The 18,287-nt window shown below is 47.6% G+C and overlaps 1 protein-coding gene across 1 annotated transcript in view; it reads left to right on the top strand.

Annotated features, from left to right (window-relative positions):
• The window catches only part of LOC142563700 (uncharacterized), a 130,526-nt gene that overhangs the window by 71,649 nt on the left and 40,590 nt on the right, over positions 1-18,287 (top strand). The gene's annotated exons all lie outside the window — the stretch shown is intronic.

The raw sequence follows: 18,287 nt of genomic DNA, 5'->3' as shown, positions 1-18,287 counted from the left end.
CGTTCCACAACACTCGTGCGTAAGAACAATGAATGGAGATGCCCCTCAGCTGCGAACCAACCGCCCTATTGTCTTCCTTTACTCATCCTCGAGGTTGTTGTTACTACGAGGCGCGGATGCCGGGTACTCACCGAAGGGTGGAGCGCGACGGAGGGGCCACGGAGCCAGGAGGTCACGGTGCCCTTGCGTAAGTGCGCGGACGGGAAAGTCGTGCGCTCTCGCTGATTACGCTCGCGTATACACGAATGCCTCCATCGTTTTATTTTTTTTTTCTTGCGAGCGCGTCACCGTGTGAAAGTCACGGCGTTGCATGTGCGTAGATGCGTAGAAAGGAAAAGCTCCTGTTTTGTTACGGTCATTTAACCTCCTTTTTTTTATTTTGCAGTCGTTCAAAAAAAAAAAAAGGCAAACAGGAAATTAGAGTGAATTTGCCGTCCTGGCTTGGATGGTTCTGACAGAATCTTAATATAACAGGGCTGGCGTGGTTACTGGGAGAAAATGTGGTGACCATTCGCCGTGAATGAATGAATGAATGAATGAATGAATGAATGAATGAATGACGCAACTGTAGGCTGGAACGACTTTGTCAACGAAAGTGGTACCAACTACGTTGGCAATTTTTTTTACAGGAAATAATATGGATGGTCAGACTTAATAATGTCACCGAATGAAAACGCCTTATGTCGGAATCTTTTCGACATCCGCGCGATCCGCCGCGGTGGCTTAGCGGCCTTAGTGTGGCGCTGCTAAGCACTAGATCGCGGTATTAATCCCGGCCGCGGCTGCCGCATTTTTGTGGGGCCGAAATGCGAAAACATCCGTGTACCACGCATTGGGGGCACGTTAAAGATCCCCTGGTGGTCAGAAATTCATGCGGAGTGCCCCACTATGGCGTGCCTCATAATGGAATCCTGGTTTTGGCACGTAAAAACCCAAAATCCAACCATCCGCATCCGTGAGAACTCGAGGCTCGCTCGAGGAGTGCGATAAAGGTCGAGCAACACAGCTCAACGCAACGCGTAATTGAATCCTGGCGTAATTTCTATAGATTTTTCCCGCGAGTAAATCTGCAGAAATAAAGAATGTAATTGCAATTCTTTATTACACGGCAGGGAGGGTTCGAAGTAGGCAGACTCATCGCATTTATTTATTTTTCTTATATATAAGAAAGACACAGAGAAAATTCGGAACCGTTTAACTGGTTGAGTTGAAGTGATTTTGTAGCGGCTATCCGTCACTTCATCGTCCCCGCCGTGGAGGTCATTGCCCCCTGCTCGAACCGATGCGGCTGTTCGACTGAGGCCTCACCACTGCCTGCTCTAATAATAATAATAATAATAATAATAATAATAATAATAATAATAATAATAATAATAATAATAATAATAATAATAATAATAATAATAATAATAATAATAATAATAATAATACTTTTATTTCTGAAAACATGAAAGCTTTTACTTTTGAATAAAGCCAGTAGACTCTCCGTTCTCAACCATGACTCCGCTAAACTGAGTTCACAAAAGTATAATTTAGTCAAAAATAATGCTGCCAATGTAGTGTACACCTGTCAACATTTACAAAAGTGAAGCTAGGTTTTTCACTTTCTCTCCGTAACCGGTGATCATTACCCTAGGTAATAGTAATAATTGCGCATGTTGGAATGATTCGTATACTTGTCGTCCAGGCTAAAGTTGACATTATAAAGACTCATATCTTAAGGAGTGAACCTCAGTCTCTGGCGTCATGCGGCATGTTACAGGGCGCAATACAAAGCCTGACGTTGAGTGAGTAATATCCCCGTAAATTTTTGTTAACTTCTACGACACCTTCGGTAGATGCGCAGAGCACTTACGCGCATCTCATGTGTACCTAGTTCACTGCATACAATTATCATCATCCACACACCCTCTCCTCTTCCTTCCCTTGTTGCCTTTCCCCTACACAGAGCACAGCAGGCCAGAGACAAAGCTGTGCCGCCTGACTTCTCTGCCTTTGTCAGATGAGAATGTTTGCTCTGCGATACCTTCAGACCTAACCAAAAATAAGCAATCCAACAATGTTTGTGCAGTTAGTAACGTAATTTAATTTATGGCAATATGATTATGGTAAGTTAATTAGGCCTTTCAAGTTTCATGTAGTGGTTGGCTAGTCGCACCCCAAACAATGCGTAGTGTAGGTGAAGAGCATAATGTAACAGGAATGTTAGCCCATCAAGGTTGTGTTCGAGACATCGTTAATTTTTGTGAAATTTGACCATGTCTTGAGTGTGTTGAAACCATGTCACTAAGGGGGCATTATTTCATTTTTTTTCATTTTGATAGTTAACTGGAGTTCGTTGCGCTTATAACTAGTTATATGTGCCCTAAATATTGGTATAATAAGGTGATATGGCACCTAATGATTGCATAAAGTTGAAGGAGATTCATATGAGCCAACAAAATATAACTACCACGCCGATCGTCCTGTTGTGCCATGTATGATAATGTCACAATTGAGCACAAGACCCGCTTTCTCCAAGCAGTTCAAGACCAAATCCAAACGTTTGTTGTGCTCACTAAACGTTCGCCCGAAGATCACAACGTCGTCTAAGTAGCACATGCAAACTTCCCATTTTAAGCCGCGTAATATCGTGTCCATGAACCTTTCGAACGTTGCGGGTGCGTTACACAAGCCGAAAGGCATCACGTTAAACTCGAATAGTCCGTCGGGTGTTACAAATGCTGTCTTTTCTCTGTCGTCCTTGTGTATAGGAATTTGCCAGTAACCTGACCGTAAATCGATTGAGGAAAAGTAAGATGCCGCACAGAGACAGTCGATGGCGTCGTCAATTCGTGGGAGCGGATATACATCTTTCTTAGTAACGGCGTTTAGGCGACGGTAATCAACACAGAACCGCCACGTACCGTCTTTCTTCTTCACAAATATCACGGGGGCTGCCCAAGGACTAGATGATTCTCGAATGACGCCTTTGCATAGCATTTCTTGGACCTGATCGCTGATTATCTTGCGTTATGACGGGGATACACGATAGGTTTTTTGTCGGATTGGCTGGGCGGCTCCTGTGTTGATGCGGTGACGAGTTCTGGACGCAGGAATTGATGGCGGGCCATCGTGCTGCGCAAAGTCGAATACCGAGGTATGTTTCGTAAGCAGGGCTATCAAAACTCGACGCTCGTGATCGCTGAGTGACTTATCAATCATGGAAAGTATCTTCGAGCTCCCGGGGCTCGAGACACTGGTTGCTCCTCCATCGGGGAGCACAACAATATGATGTCTGGCGTCGAAGTTGATAACATCTTGCAGTTGCACGTTGCAATCTTGAGAACATCGATGCTGTATCTTTCAGTCCTAACAAAAAAATTCTGAAAACATGCAAGGTCTTGTGGCTCTTGCACTTGATTGCTGCGAGAAGTGCCGGGTAGAGGACGTGAAACTTCCTTTGACTATGCCAAAACCTTCTGGCAGCGCAAGTTTTTCAAACAACACTTGCGGAAGGCCTCACTTTGGTAGATCTTCAAAAGAAAAGTGTTCACTTAGGTATTTTGATGACCACCAAAGAAACTGTTCGGTGTCTCCATGTCTTGTTGCATAAGGAACGTCTGAAGAATCGCCACGACGCGTCGTAAGAAGATATATCGTTTGCTGGGCGAGTAGTAACGTCTCCGTCGAGAGAAGCTTGCGGGTTGTGATTACCACCTTCGATTGCCTCTCTAAACACGCTGGTAGCTATGCTCTACCACCACAGTACTGCTCACGTATGTATACATATGAAATATGCATAGAAGGGACCGAGCTTTGGGAGTGCACAGGGCTCGCGCAATGCGCGGATGTTTCGCATAGCGCGACGGTGTCGAAATTCATCGCGGGCACGCATTGATGCAACCAGCCACACAAAATGCCGCGTCATTGAGTGCCGAGAACCCACTTGTGCGCTCACCCTGTAGAAAGAGAGAGAGCGAGAGTTCCAACATTCAAGAGCACTTCGATCGCACCACCGGAGGGCTCTCGAACGCCCCACTGAGAGCGCTTCCATCGCACATGCGGTGTGTTCCCTACCGCGGGAGCGCATTCTCCCCCCAAAAAACGGCGGCGCATCGAAGTCTGCCAGCGGCGGGTAATCACAATGACGTTGCTGGGAAACGGTGCGCCGCGAGCATGCATGGTGAGGAAAATAAAAGATCCCTAACAATGGTCGGGAAAGATGAGGATGACCAACGATGGTAAAATGATTATAGGAAACTGGAGAGAAAGAAAAAGAAAAGCTTTGCAATATTCGGGGCATTGAAGAACGTTATGCGGTGCCTCGGTGAACACAGCTCGGCATGTGCTATTCAGATACGCAGGGATTGAAAATAACCGCGAAACGGGAGTGAATTCACCGACCCTCGACTGATTACCATAACTACGAAGTACTTCGAGGCATCACTGTGCCTTCACGCACGTTTGACTGTCTCTCTCTCTCTCACTTCCTACTTTCCCTCTTAGCTGCCTTCCTCCACAGCCAGCATTGCAATGTGACCCTTTCTTCCTGTGTCTGTCCTTCTGAATTTTTATTTTCCTCAAATTCCAACACGTCGAGATGTTTGTGCCTCTCTGATCGCGCGTGAACAAGGTTCCACTGCGCTCTAAGATTCATTTATTTCCCCATTCCCCCATTTTAAAAACAGTTGGTTCTAAAAACAGACATCTACCTTCATGTCTGTTCCCTGTTGCCTATTTTCTTTTCATCAGAGCCCCTCCTCTCCATCCCCTTTCGCTCTCCCAAGCATTCTCTGGACTTTTCCCTATGTTCCCGCCACATTCTTCCCACTCGATTTTCCCCCGCGCCTTTCCTCGTCTCATCAGGCATCGATGCACTGTGCTTTCCCGCATTCTTGGGTATCTGCGCTTCGCATTCTTTAGGCCGGAACCTTTTCTGTCTTATTTACACGCAGCGAAAGAAAAAGGGGCAGGTGGAGCGCAAACAGTTGGCAGGCTTCCGTGACGAGCGGACGCTTGCATTGTGGTCGGCGCAAATGAGGCGCTTCAGTCGCTTTGCGCAAGGGGGACTCCTAGATGGCGCTCCTCGAAGAGCGCGGCGCTTTCTTCCCCAAAAAGGGAGCAAACAATGCGGGAGGTCCTCGCGCCGCGTTGCACGCGTCGCGATGCATCGAAGGTGCACATCCTTTCTTTCCTTTTTTCCCCACTTTTGAAGGACCAGGAGCCATTCACCGTTGCGTCGCCGATTCGATGGGGAAACCGCTCAAAAAGCGTGGTCTTTTCGAAGCCGCAGCGTGTTGATGTTTAGGGAGGCGGCATGAGGAGTGACGGCGCCGAATAAAAGCGCGCGCACGCTCCTTTGAGGCGTGAGTCAATGAAAGTGAAATTCTAGGCTCGTCATAATGGAGCACTCTCTAGCCGCCGCTATCGCAACGTCGCGGAAGGGTTCGCGAGGAGAGAACGCACTAGGACGCTGGCGCAAGGTGTTTTTTTCCCCGCCTTTGTCTGCGTTTCTGACGGCAAATAATGCGCCGGGAGAAAAGCTGCTTTTTAAAATGCGTTCTCACAATAATAACGTGAAAGAAAAATATGCTGCTACAATGTCTGGCTCCGCCAGCACTATTACGTCAAAGCCAAAGTGATGACGATAAAGAGTACGCAATCTTCCACAAGCTTCATCACATTGTTTTTACATAGCCTCCTCAAAAATAGGCTTATAAAAATTCTTTGTGTGGCATCGGAATGTCTAATCTGGTATCTAATTCCGCTCATTTGATTGTTTTGAGAACGGTACGCTAAGGCGAATGAAGAGTCGTAATTTTTTTGTATCCAAACGAAATACAGCACAGGTGCGGACCTAAGTAGTTAGAAGGCGTGAGCTGTGGTCGCACTGTACCTCAATGCCCTCCAGCAGCCTCAAAGGCAAAACACAATTGTATTACGCATGCGCGCAGGCCGAAGTTCACAGAAGTTGAATCCTAATGCCCTAGTTCCGTGAGGCAATCAGCAGCCTTGAGGCTGTTAGAGGGCGTTGAGATGCTATTAGGCTAAAGCTCCCGTGTTCCAATCACTTTTGTCAGCAACTGTACATAACCATTAAAAATTTGTGACCCAGAGCTCTAAATGATCTCTGGAAGGGATGCCCATCCCGCAATATGTTTACTACTCTATGCAACGACATTGTGTAAATGAATATAAAAATTGCAAGTACTCAACAATCTACGATGAGTACCGATATTAGTTATGCGCAGTAAAAGAATAGGGAAGAAATGTTCAGATCCCACGCAGTGTAGAAATCAGTTTGAGAAAAAAAAGAAGTTTTCATGAGCAAGCAAGGAAAAATGGTGCATTCTGACAAGAGACACGCTGCGAATTACAGCGACGTATGCGTCTGTGAGCCACCGTGATGGACATGGCAGAGAAGGCGAAACTGTCCCGAGTTAAGAAAGTGTTGCATCACAAGACACGGCGTGCTTGACCTTGTACAGAAATGCAGAGCAGCACTACAGTACGTACGATGAGAAGCCTGCAACAAATTTCGGCGACGAACGGGTCCCGTAACTTTTGTCTTGATCGTCGTCTAGAAGCTGCGCGGATGGAGATTCGTAAAGTGTTTCAATTCCCTCTTTTTTGGTATTCGTCCGTGGCCTAATGGTTAGAGCCTCAGGCTTCTGTGCTCTCTCCTCTCTCTCTCTCATTCGATCTCGAGAGCGAAGAGCTTTGCTCTTGTACTATTTTGCATAGGCTAAAGCTAAACGTTTATGTTGAGCATATTTTAAAGCATATTTTAAAGATCTTTCCCCTAATTTGATAGTGCATGCTAATGTCGGGCCGTTTATGTGACCTCGAATATATATATATATATATATATATATATATATATATATTCGAGGTCACATAAACGGCCCGACATTAACATGCACTATCAAATTAGGGGAAAGATCTTTAAAATATGCTTTAAAATATGCTCAACATAAACGTTTAGCCTATGCAAAATAGTACAAGAGCAACGCTGTTCGCTCTCGAGATCGAATGACATGTAATGGCGATAACAGAGGGTGATGTATATTTGTTCTGATAAATATGATTACATAAGCAACTGAAACGCCGTCTAGGCCATTTACGATATATTTAGATATATATTGTACAGGAAGTGGTAAATGCGCAGGTTTGGTTTGGTTTGGTTTGGTGCCCACAGATATGGCTCAACCCACTACGGAGAATCGGCCATGAACCGGGCGGAAGTTGGTAAGAAGGGAAGAATACTTAAATAGAATTTTGTAATTTAAAATTGATATTAAGTGAACACTAATCGTTATTATCAATTTTCAGGCTGTATTATTTTAAAATTCGAAGTTAATATTTTTGTGTTCATATTGACGAAAGTAAAACAACAAAATTAACATGGCAGTCTCGTTGTTTCACTTACAGAATTAAATATGGAATCAAATACGTCCCTATTGCAGTGTCTTAGCGCGGACGCCCCAAGAGACAATATCACAGGGAGCGTGATGACCAATGCAAGTTGGCGAAGGGGACGTTCTAGAAGTCATTTTCTGTGCACGTCGAACCTACGACATACTATAAAGAAATGTTCGACAGTTTCAGGTTCGTTGCACTAAAAACATTGAGAGGAAGCTGCCAAACCAGAACTGTGGGAATAAAAAAATTAAGCATTGGTATTCGGCGACGCATTCTCGTGAAAGAAACTTCAAATTTTCTTGTTGAACACTACGTGCTGTGCCGATGAATTCTAAGGTGCTGGAAATCGGCGTTATTTAATACACACGATTTAACATGCTTTTCTTGAACACAAAGTTTTCTAAATCTCGCAGCCGTGATGTATGCAGAATGTTTCAGGATCCTCAGTACCGGGCTTCTAAGAGATGCCGCCCGCTATAGTGCGTCCGCTGACTCATTTGCCGTGTGTCTCATGTGTCCTGGTACTCATACCAAGCGGATGAGGCGTGAATGTTGGGGGGACAGATGAACAATATTCTCGGAGAATGGTAACGCGCAGGTTGGTACCAAGATCGCAGGTCCAGTAGACAGTCTACAACATCCTATTCGTCACTCTCTTTCGCCCACGGCCCTGTACAAATGCGCCGTAAGAATATATTTAGTGGAAGGATGGGTTGCAGCGACTGGGAGTACGTGCGTGCTGCTGCTCTGCATTAATGAATCTTATAGCGAAGCCCTTTAAATTTGACTACAACACGTTTGACAGGTTTCCCTGATACACGGGTGCTTTTGTCGACGAAAAAAAAAAAGGACTGCATGTTAAGAATCACGTAGCTGCTGACACTTTACAACTACTGCTAAGTAAAATGTGATGGGCTACTGCAGCAAGAGCTCTGTGTCTTTCTTAGTCCAACTGCGCCACCGACTCGCCATTTACGTCTCCATATCTCGGCCTTCCACAAAGGGTAATTCGATAGCGGAAAATCTAAAGCTCCCTAGTGACCTCGTTCGGCAGGATGAATTCGTGCGAGTTACTGGCTCCAGCGCTGCTTTCTTTCGCGGACATCTCTCTTCAGCTGACTCGGAAGGAATAAGGCTCTAGAGGGCTGTATCTCGAAGTGCAGATCAAGCCACCACTACTGACACACAACTTTCTATGCTACCGCACCGAACATCGGCTATCACCTGCCTCGTTCATCCAATGCAGCGACCTCTTCGCTAACTGCTCAGGCCCGCTTTTCGCCCTCGCCCGTGCGAGTACAATGTACTTCGCCAGCGGGCGTCAGTTGAAGCGTTTATTCTCTGCGTTTTGGGGATTTTTTTGTTGTCCCATCCCGCGGCGTTCAGCAACGAAAGAAGCAATCTATATAAAGAAGTGGTCGACAATAGAATTGCGGGAATGTACCGCATTTTCCAGACTAGAGTTAGCACCTGCTTTACAGCCCGCTGTGGCAAATTTCGGCTGACGAGGAGGTATGAGCTTGTCCGCAACCAGTTTTCATGGGTAAGCAAAGAGAGAAAGAGAGAGAGAATAAAAAGAAATGTTATTCTCAGGTAGTAAGGCTGCAGATTCCTTATTCAGTCAGCGTGATATTAGACTGTCAGCTGAGTTCAATATGTGATATAGCACGGCAAATGCTTCCAGGCGCCGTCGGGCCGCGTCTTTACCTTTTGTTTTTTTGAGACCACAACGACCTTGAATAATGTAAACAATGTACAGTCCGCACCTTTATACATTGCGCATCACAGAAATTTAACATTTAGTCATGCATAGCCTACGGACTACAGTTCGGTAAATGCGGTAATGGCGGGAAAGTGAAGTGCGGGGATGGCAACAAGAGTATGAAGTGGGAAAGGGGGGTGGGAGAGCTAGTGTGGAGGCTGAGGGGCCCGTGCGTTCGTGGAGAAAGTGGAATGCTGCCCCGAGGCGCTGTTGAGAGAACTGTAAGGCAGGCGGCTTGATCAGGTCCCGGCTGTTTTCGACCGTTGCCACGTGCTTCGGCACTTATATAGGCGCACTGGCGTGACGTCGACATCGCGGTCAATTCGTTCCCTTTAAACACCTGCGCCGATCGGCGATCCGTGAAACCACACCGGCCTTCTTCTTCTCCCTCTCTCTCTGCCTTTCTTGTTCTACGCGTTCGTCGACGCCAGATCACCTGGCAGTACTCTGGACAAGACAGTCAAGGTGTTCGCCCGCAGCTTGTCGTTGCCTTGTTACGGGAGGGAGGGGGGGGGGGGGGTGTATGGAGCAACAGCCGCGGATATGCGTAAGAAGGAAAGAATAAAAGAAAGAAAGAACGAACGAACGAAAGAAAGAAAGAAAGAAAGAGAGAAAGAAAGAAAGAAAGAAAGAAAGAAAGAAAGAAAGAAAGAGAAGTGGAAAGACAAAGGTTGTTGCACGCAAGCGCTTGATAGCCTACTCCTCTTCCAGGTGATGTTCGGTTGTAGAAGCGTGCGCACATGTCCGGACACGTGGTGATCGTTTCCGCACGACGAAGATGCCGCGCCGAAGAGGGCTTAATTTGTTGCGCGTGGCGTGCAAACGTATGAGATAAGCTGTACTAAGTAAGCCAACGACGTTTCTTTCTCTTTCTCGGCGTGGTTGGAGCCACTGTTGCCGGAGTACTTGTTGCGGCAGTTGTCATCGTTACCTCGTTTCCCCTTATACACTTGTACATTTACGATACATATAATTATAATACGTCGAGGAACTCGTTATGAGGCATGAGAAAGCGGGTCTATCGCAGAGTGATTAAAGGTAAAATTGAAGTAGTAGTGCGAGCGTCGTAGTGGCACAAAGCACCGGAAACTCACAACGATCAGGGGAAAGCAAAAAATAAGCCGAGTAAATTTTACATAAGAAGGAACACGACAATTCAAATATGTTTGTTTGACGTCAGAAGATATCAAAATGCCAAACGAGCGCGAAGTTGTTCGCGAAATATGCTTACGCGGAAAACGGCATGAGACGGTGGGGTATTGTGATAACAGTAGGTCTCACAAAAAACAGCGGGGATAATGTGAGCAATATTGCCGAAGGAACGCCGAATTCGTTTTCATTCAACAGTTACTTCCCACTCGCTAAATTCGAGTCTGACAGTTTGATATGTAACAAATCGCTTTCCCGTCGAGCAAGCAGTTTCACTGAACACTCTTAATCGCAACACGGTGCGCTTGCAGCCACTGTCCTCTTAGAGGCAAATTGGCGGCTCTCTTTCACGACGCTCGAGCGGGTAGTCGAGAAGCTCGCAGCCTTTCTATGCACGTGGCGTCAAGCTTAACTTAGTAATTTATTTGTGGAGCTCCAAGACAGGATGACAGAAGCCAGCGAGAGAAAAGAGGCGACTGGCGTTTTCTTTTCCTTTTAATTTCCCGCTGGCGCTGCGTTACCCTATATACCCTGCATGGCACCCGCTCGCCCATAGCGTTGGCAGTTGCGGTTGCCCTGGGCCAGCTGACAGCTCAGCAAGACTGCGGACAATGCCGATGAGACTGCCACCACACATTCATTCATTCATTCATTCATTCATTCATTCATTCATTCATTCATTCATTCATTACGTGTTGGCTAGTTCATCGTCAGACAAAAGTACGCGAACAAGCACTTCGGTTTCAAACAAAACGTGCCAACGAGTACCTCGCCCAATAAAAAGCCATCAAACAAGCAATCCACAGCCGATCCATCCGAAGACAATGACCAGCACAACTATGCGCGTTCGCTCGATACCGAGCAGGTGTTCGCGAAGTGACGGAAGAAAAGGGGGGAGGGGGAAGCGGGGACTATCCTGGAGAGGAAGCGATAACCGCTGCGCCGGCTGCGGGATTCAGTCCTACCGCCTTCCCCTCGTGCTAATGCGGACGCCTTCTGTGTCAGCGGGCCAACGTCCTCCACGCGACGATGCTCGCATCTCGATGCAGTTCGGACGACCGGTGCTATTAGATCGGGGTCTACGGCCGTACGACGGGCCTCTTTGGGAGCGTTTTAAATGCTGCCCAGCAGATGCGTTTAATCGCGGAGCCGCGCTCGCTCAACCACCTTCGTTTTGGTATTCTGCCGGCACCCACGGCGATATTTCTCGACGACACCGTTGCGGAGTGTGAGAGGAAGCTTTCTTTTGTCAGGTTATTTATACGCTCTGCTAGTTCTGCGGCGTTGCTTGGCAGGTTGTCCGAGCTTCGGAGCTTGGCACGGGTTCCGCGGTCGAATGGTTTCACTGTCACACACAGAATGCGCAGACACTTAATTTGGTGGAGGAGCCGAACTTATCTAAAAGGGGCAGGAGTGGGATCTGCCCCGCTGGCCTTTCGCGGTCAACTTTATTCGAGCTTTTTTTCTTGTGGACCGGAGTACGAAACGTGTAGGCGGCATTATACGTGGCCGTGCCACGAAATTGCGTGAGTTGCGTGAGCTGAGGGATAATTGGGAATGTGCTTCAGCTCGTTGAAGAAAATTTCTTGAGGCTGTAGGATTTTTCAGGGCTGGTATGAATTTGGGCACTATTAAAAAGCAGTCGGCGTATTTCTCCGCATGCTCGTCGGTTGTCTTTTTTCCATTTTCCGACGCAGGCAACATTGGTAAGCACGCGCACATGTAAGCATGCACCAAGATCCTCCCCCCCCACCTCCTGCTTATATATGCGTGATCATGCCAGCTCCGAATCAGCCCCACTCACTGATTTTTTCTCATCTACTGAGATTCACTGAGTGTCTGTGAAACTCGCAGACACCCAGTCTCACATCCTCTGTTGCTCTAACTATGGTTTACTCAGAACCATGGGAGGTGATGTTCCTGTATGTGGTGCCTCAAATTTGTGCCGACGAACAAATATAGCCCTGCACTGCTTTGCGAACTCGGACTGTGGCTTCTCGCTCATGTGCTCATGTGTCTATTTGATTCCCTTGCACGGTTACAACTCAGCCTAAACACCTCTATAGTGGGATACAACTAAAAAAAAAAAGCAGTTGGCAACCAAGGCGCACGGACCACGCGGGATTGTGTTACTCCACCAGCCAATCACAGAAGCAGACAAAATCGTTGTCATGCGGCCTTTTCATAAAGGCGTGGTACTTGATACCTCCGGAAGGTCTGCTGTTCTTGAAGAGTCTTTTCATCGGCGGAAGCGATAAGATGCGCAACAAAAATGGACAAAGTGTATGGAGTCTGAGAATTTCACTCTTGAAAAGTCCGCGGTACAGTTCATTTTACTGCTGAGTCCGTTTTACTCACGAAACTTCACTAGCCACTGAAGTGAAACTTGACAATAAATAGCTACAGCGAAGCAAGGGTTTTATTTCAGTTCAATAAATAACTAGGCTTTCACCGTTCCACTATAATATACGAGTGAAAATTCATAAAACTACGGGCTAATAATTTTATGTTGGGGGTCACCGCCTAATTTAGGCAACAGGGAAAGTATGAAGTACGAACTACTTGCAGCCTCGCGGAGGAGCAGTGGCTGGCGGTTACGAGAGCGCGGGCGGGGCTCCACTGCAGACTGAAGTTGTGTCCGACTAGGCACCTACCTATTTGCCTAAGTAGTAATCAGTGGGGCGCCAATTCGAAAGCGTAGCGGCCTCAAGCTCCAGAGTGCGATCGAAATCGGTGAATGAATTAGAAGTGAAACTGGCAGACTAAGGCACGTACTCAAAAGTCATTTGGCATGCTAGGGAAGTTCGTGAAAAGGGGAGCGCCGGCCAGTCGGGTCAGCGAAGCTGCTTGCAAGGAAGCTGCTTGCAGCTCCGGTAAGGGCCGTACAACTCTTAAGTTGTTCAAGCCGCCCAAGGAACCGGTAAGCTGTACAAGAAACCCGTGCACGGTTCCGAAACGTCCATCTCTCTTCAGGCTTGGTCAGTGAGTGTGATTCACTACAGCCTATGCCATAGCAGTCGAACCTTCGTCGAACCCTATAGACTATGAGAACGAAAATATGGGTTCGGCCCCTACATAGTTCACTGCGTTCGACAACGTCCTCTTCATGGGGTCAGAGAACACGCGGCGGCACCGAGGCACCGCTGTGAGCGGCAAGGCCACCGCAGATGTTGGCAACAATGGAAAGAAGGAAGCAACGCTTCTCTCTTTCTCTCTGCGACTCTCTCTCTCTCTCTCTCTCTCTCTTGTTTCTTTCTTCCTGACTTCTCACACCGGCAGCGCAACACCTTCGCAGTGTCAACGGTCTCTATACTGTAGCTGGCTTTCCACTGCACCGGATTGCGCCACCGGCTCAGGACCTAACTGGCGGGCAGGTGATCGCCGCGTAGTGGCCGGCGGCTATTACGTCTGGCAGGTGTCGCTAGCAGCGATATGTTTTTAAAGAGCGGCGCCTCTCTCTCCATGCAGCTCGCGCAGTGCGCGTGCACACACACAAAGCAGCAAAAAAAAAAGATTAAAAAAGAGAACAGAGCGGAGGTGCGTGTCACAAGGGAAATCCCCGCGGCCACTCTGCAACACTTGCCGGCAGCTGAGAGTATGCATTCGTGGCATCCGAGATCGGCGCGCACCGCGTTATCTCGGAGGCTGTGCTTTCACTCCATAAAGCTTATATACGAAAACTACTAGATAGCATGATAATTAATCTACCACGATAACGATGGGTAGTAAGGGTTATCTGTTTAATCTTCGTGCTTGTGGATTCATCCGTTCCATTTGGCGGTATATTTGTTCGCGCTTTATCTTTCTAAATTTTCGAGCAATCCCAGCTTTTCTCTTTTAACGCAGCTAGGCGGTATCTCCACGCACGTGTATAGTCTTAGCGAATGATTTCACTAATAACTTAATATGCTGTTGGAATTTATAAGTGGGCAAGGACGCAAAGCGGTTTCAAGCCCGATGTACAACATTTTGGGCAAATCCATGCACTAACCAATTTTTTCTTGTTGCCGGAAGCGCAACACTCGCACCTACCGTAGATACTAGCGGCAGAGTTCCCGCTTTTTTTTTTTTTGCAGAACACTATATTATTAGTTTTCAATTTCTCATATTCAATTATATTGTTCATTTCAATATTGCCTTATTTATTATTGCCTTCGGATTCATCGATTCCATTCATTAGAATATTGATTTGTTACAGTCCACTGATCGTTCGGATAAGCTGGTCCCACTGGCTTGATGGTATAAACGGTATGTTTGAAAGAATATTTCAAGTGATTACAGAGCACAACAAAGCAAGAATAAAGAGGTCAATTTTTTCTGTCTTGCGTAGTGGAGTGCTGCCGTACCAGTGGATAACAAATATGAAGAATCAATCTACAATGATTATGTTATAAAAATTCACTATTTACATGTTTAGTTCGGGAAATATAAAGCGTGTGTTCTATTTGCAGAATAGAAGCCAACCAAGAAGCTTTGTTCCCTATAAAGCCCCTGTCAAGCATGAGAGTCCTTCTATTTCTTGAAAAAAAGCTGGAGTTTTGAAGAATATTTATGCTTCAAGATGTACTACTGTTCTAGTAAACATTCTTGCACGCCGCATTTTCTCACAGTACTGAAAAAGACAACATTCTTTAAGCCTTCCCCTTCACACTACACGCTGCAGCCACCTTCCAGGAAACCTCTTAACCTCTAGCTCGACTACAACTTACATCAGTAGGTTCCTAACTATCTCTAGCTTACTTGATCAAGCAATGAAGTCACCTCCCTCGTTAACTAGGCATCGTTTCGCCAGAAATCGCAAATGAATACATACCAGGTGTATAAGCTATGGCGTCAACGGCATCTTCGTGCTGTTTAATAATGTGCAAGTCACTAACGTTAACCGCATTTTTCAGGGCTTACCTCATGACGACAACTACACACACGCACACATATCTGCCCATCCATCCGCACTAATGTACGCCTGCATACATACATACATACATACATACATACATACATACATACATACATACATACATACATACATACATACATACATACATACATACATACATACATACAATGTCATACATACATACATACTGAGCATTTTCAGAGATTTGCTCTTTTTGCGATGAACTGCCATTGGGTCCGCAAGAAATACACCATTCAGTTTCTCGCTCGATGAATCCCAGGAGGACTAGTACTTTCTCGTCAGCGCCTCTACGTGCCGTTCATAATCGCAAGCACCACTAAAGGCTTCACGCCCGGGTCAGTATCGGCACCTCTAGTTGGGGCAGTCGATCGTGATTTAAGGTGCCCTTTGCGTACTCATAAACCAGGATCATGACCTCTCTTCCTTTAGAAAAGCCTGAACCTGTTGACGCGGCGATAAATTGAACGACGCCATCTCGGGAAGGCGCGTTCCCCTTGGAAGCCCCCGATCGCCATCGTCATTAACGGCTTCACGCTTCCTCACGTTGGGCGCCATTTGTGAGAGGCATCCTGGTGTGATGTAGTGTCCTGGTCGAACAGCGGGGCGCTAGATGTTATGCGAGAGAGGGTAGCGAAAAGATGGGGGTCGGAGGAGGGGGGAGGCGATGGCGTCGCATCTTTTTTTTCCCTATTCGAGCGCGTGCTTTGCGCGATGTGCGGAGTGAATGGTTGGCTGCGGTGGTGCGCGACGTTGGCTGGCCTTTGCATCTCGCCGCGTTGACGATGACGACGAACGGACCAGGAGGCGGTCGTTTCTCATCGGAGCGCAGCGGCCGGCGTCTCTGGCGCGGCTTTTGGAATGAAAGCGCGCCCCTCCAACAATGCGATACATTGAACTGGCGGAGCGAAAGAAAGAGAAGAATAGAAATGAGAGAGAAAAAAAAAGAATGGTTCAACCTTACGCTTCGAGTGGCGCCGGCCGTGGCGTCCTGGCAGGGGGCACGGGTATAATGTATGCAAATGCTTGTTGTACTCCCGCTGTCGTGACGACGGCGACGTGCCAAAGCTAGACCTCATGCGTGGGTCGCGCCGAGAGACAAAATGCCGGCGTACGCTTTTTTTATTTGTACCACGCGCGGCGTTCCTTCAGTTTTGTCCCGTTGAAAGAAACGCCGTGTAGCCTGCGGTGGAAGGCTTGAAAGGTCTCTTGCAAACGCGGGCCTTACGTGTAGGGTGGAGGAGGGAAGGAGGTGGCCACGAGAGAACTTACGCGCGCTTTGGCGCGAACGCAGATTCCATCAGTGACGCGAGCCGCGACCGCTTGGGGTCGCCGGGGGTCTCCCCGTGCGTGGATGTGAAGCATGTGCAACGTATCTGGCCCTCGAGGCAAACTCGAATAGTGGCATTGTTCGTCTGTCTCTCTTCCGATAGGGGAAGCCACGGGTTGTCCGTGGTTATTTACAAAGAGGCGTCAAACAAAAGCCGTCGAAGAGAGAACAGGCGGCGGTAGGAAAGAAGGGGACTCGGAGAGGGAAGTCAGTCATAGAAGTGAGGTTGGGAAGTAGGAAAGTGTGGTAGATAGGTCGGCGGAGAACCGCTGAGATGTCACACCATTTCTTTCACTTTTCTTTACATCACGGTGCAGGGATGCTTGCCGCCATCAGTGGGTCCTGTAATAAAATGCATCATGATCATTATGATTATCGTCATGATCATGATTGTCCAGTGCAGTAGGAATGTCTCTTCTAGCGATCTCCAATTACCCCTGCCGCGCACCTACCGGTTATTTTCCTTGAGTTATATTGCCCAAAACTGTACATGGCTTCACAAAACCAAATAGAACATTTTTCCTTGTTTGAAGTTCTACGAGATTATTTTCTTCCACACACACAAAAAAAAAGAAAGTTGCGCACGCAAGCAAGCAGGATCGCCATTGCTTGGTGCTGGTATTTTTCGGTGAGCTGGCTGAGCGTCGGATTGATTACCGCAGCGACTCCTTTCCAGCTAGCATATCTGTTGTGTGCGCGCGAAACCAAGCACGCGTGTTATCGCGTGCTGTCTGCGCATGCTCTCTGCCCGGCTATCTCTTATCGGGTAGCCCGTGCTGGTTTTAAAAGACCGCTCGCACGGGCCCACCGCGCGCAGTATGTAACCTGTTGGCTGCCTGCCAAGTAACAGGAATAAACGTTCTTTCGACGCTACGTCTACGCCGCCCAGTTCTTGGATGCCAGACATGACATATTGGCGACGAGGATGGGATGACCGCCGTACGGAATTCGCAGTGTGAAGAACCTGGCCTCTGTGTAAAAGCTTCCCGCCACGAAGATTTCCCTGCGGTGAAATTCCTGAAACTGGCATCACGGCAGCCGAAACTTCCAAGTGAGTCATGAGTCACATCGGCCACATTGAACCTTTCGACGAGACCACGAGTGACTGGCGCTCGTACGAGGAAAGGTTGAAAGCCTATCTTTTGGTCAACGATGTTCCAGTAGCAAAGAAGGTTCCTGCGTTCCTGAGTCTCATCGGCGCGAAGACCTACGCGCTGCTCAAGTCGCTGACGGCACCGGACGCACCGTCGTCACGAGAGTTTGACAGTCTCCTGAAACTCCTGAGCGATCACCTGGCACCGCAGTCGTCTGTCATCGCAGAGCGTGCTAAATTTTACAAGCGGTCACAGCGAAGCGGTGAGTCCATTACCGAATTTGTCGCGGAACTTCGAAGGCTGGTGCAGAGTTGCGAATTTGGAAGTTTCTTGGATGAAGCGCTCCGGGACTGTTTCGTTTGCGGCCTGCTCCGCGAGGACATTCAGCGTGTGTTGTTCACGGAAGACAAAAAGCTAACCTTCCAAAAGGCCGTAGATAGAGCTCTTGCCATGGAAACTGCAACGATTAGCGCGGCGTTCACGCATAACAGCGCATCCCCGGCGTACGAAGTGAATAAGGTTCGAGGCGAAAAGCAGTCTGTGATGTCGGCAAGCTGCTTCCGTTGCGGGTCACCCAATCACTCTAGCGAAGCATGCCCTCATATCGGCGATACATGTTACAATTGTAACCGA

This window comes from Dermacentor variabilis, chromosome 11, assembly GCF_050947875.1.
Source record: "Dermacentor variabilis isolate Ectoservices chromosome 11, ASM5094787v1, whole genome shotgun sequence".
Lineage (NCBI taxonomy): Eukaryota > Metazoa > Arthropoda > Arachnida > Ixodida > Ixodidae > Dermacentor > Dermacentor variabilis.
This window is presented reverse-complemented; position numbering and strand designations above follow the sequence as displayed.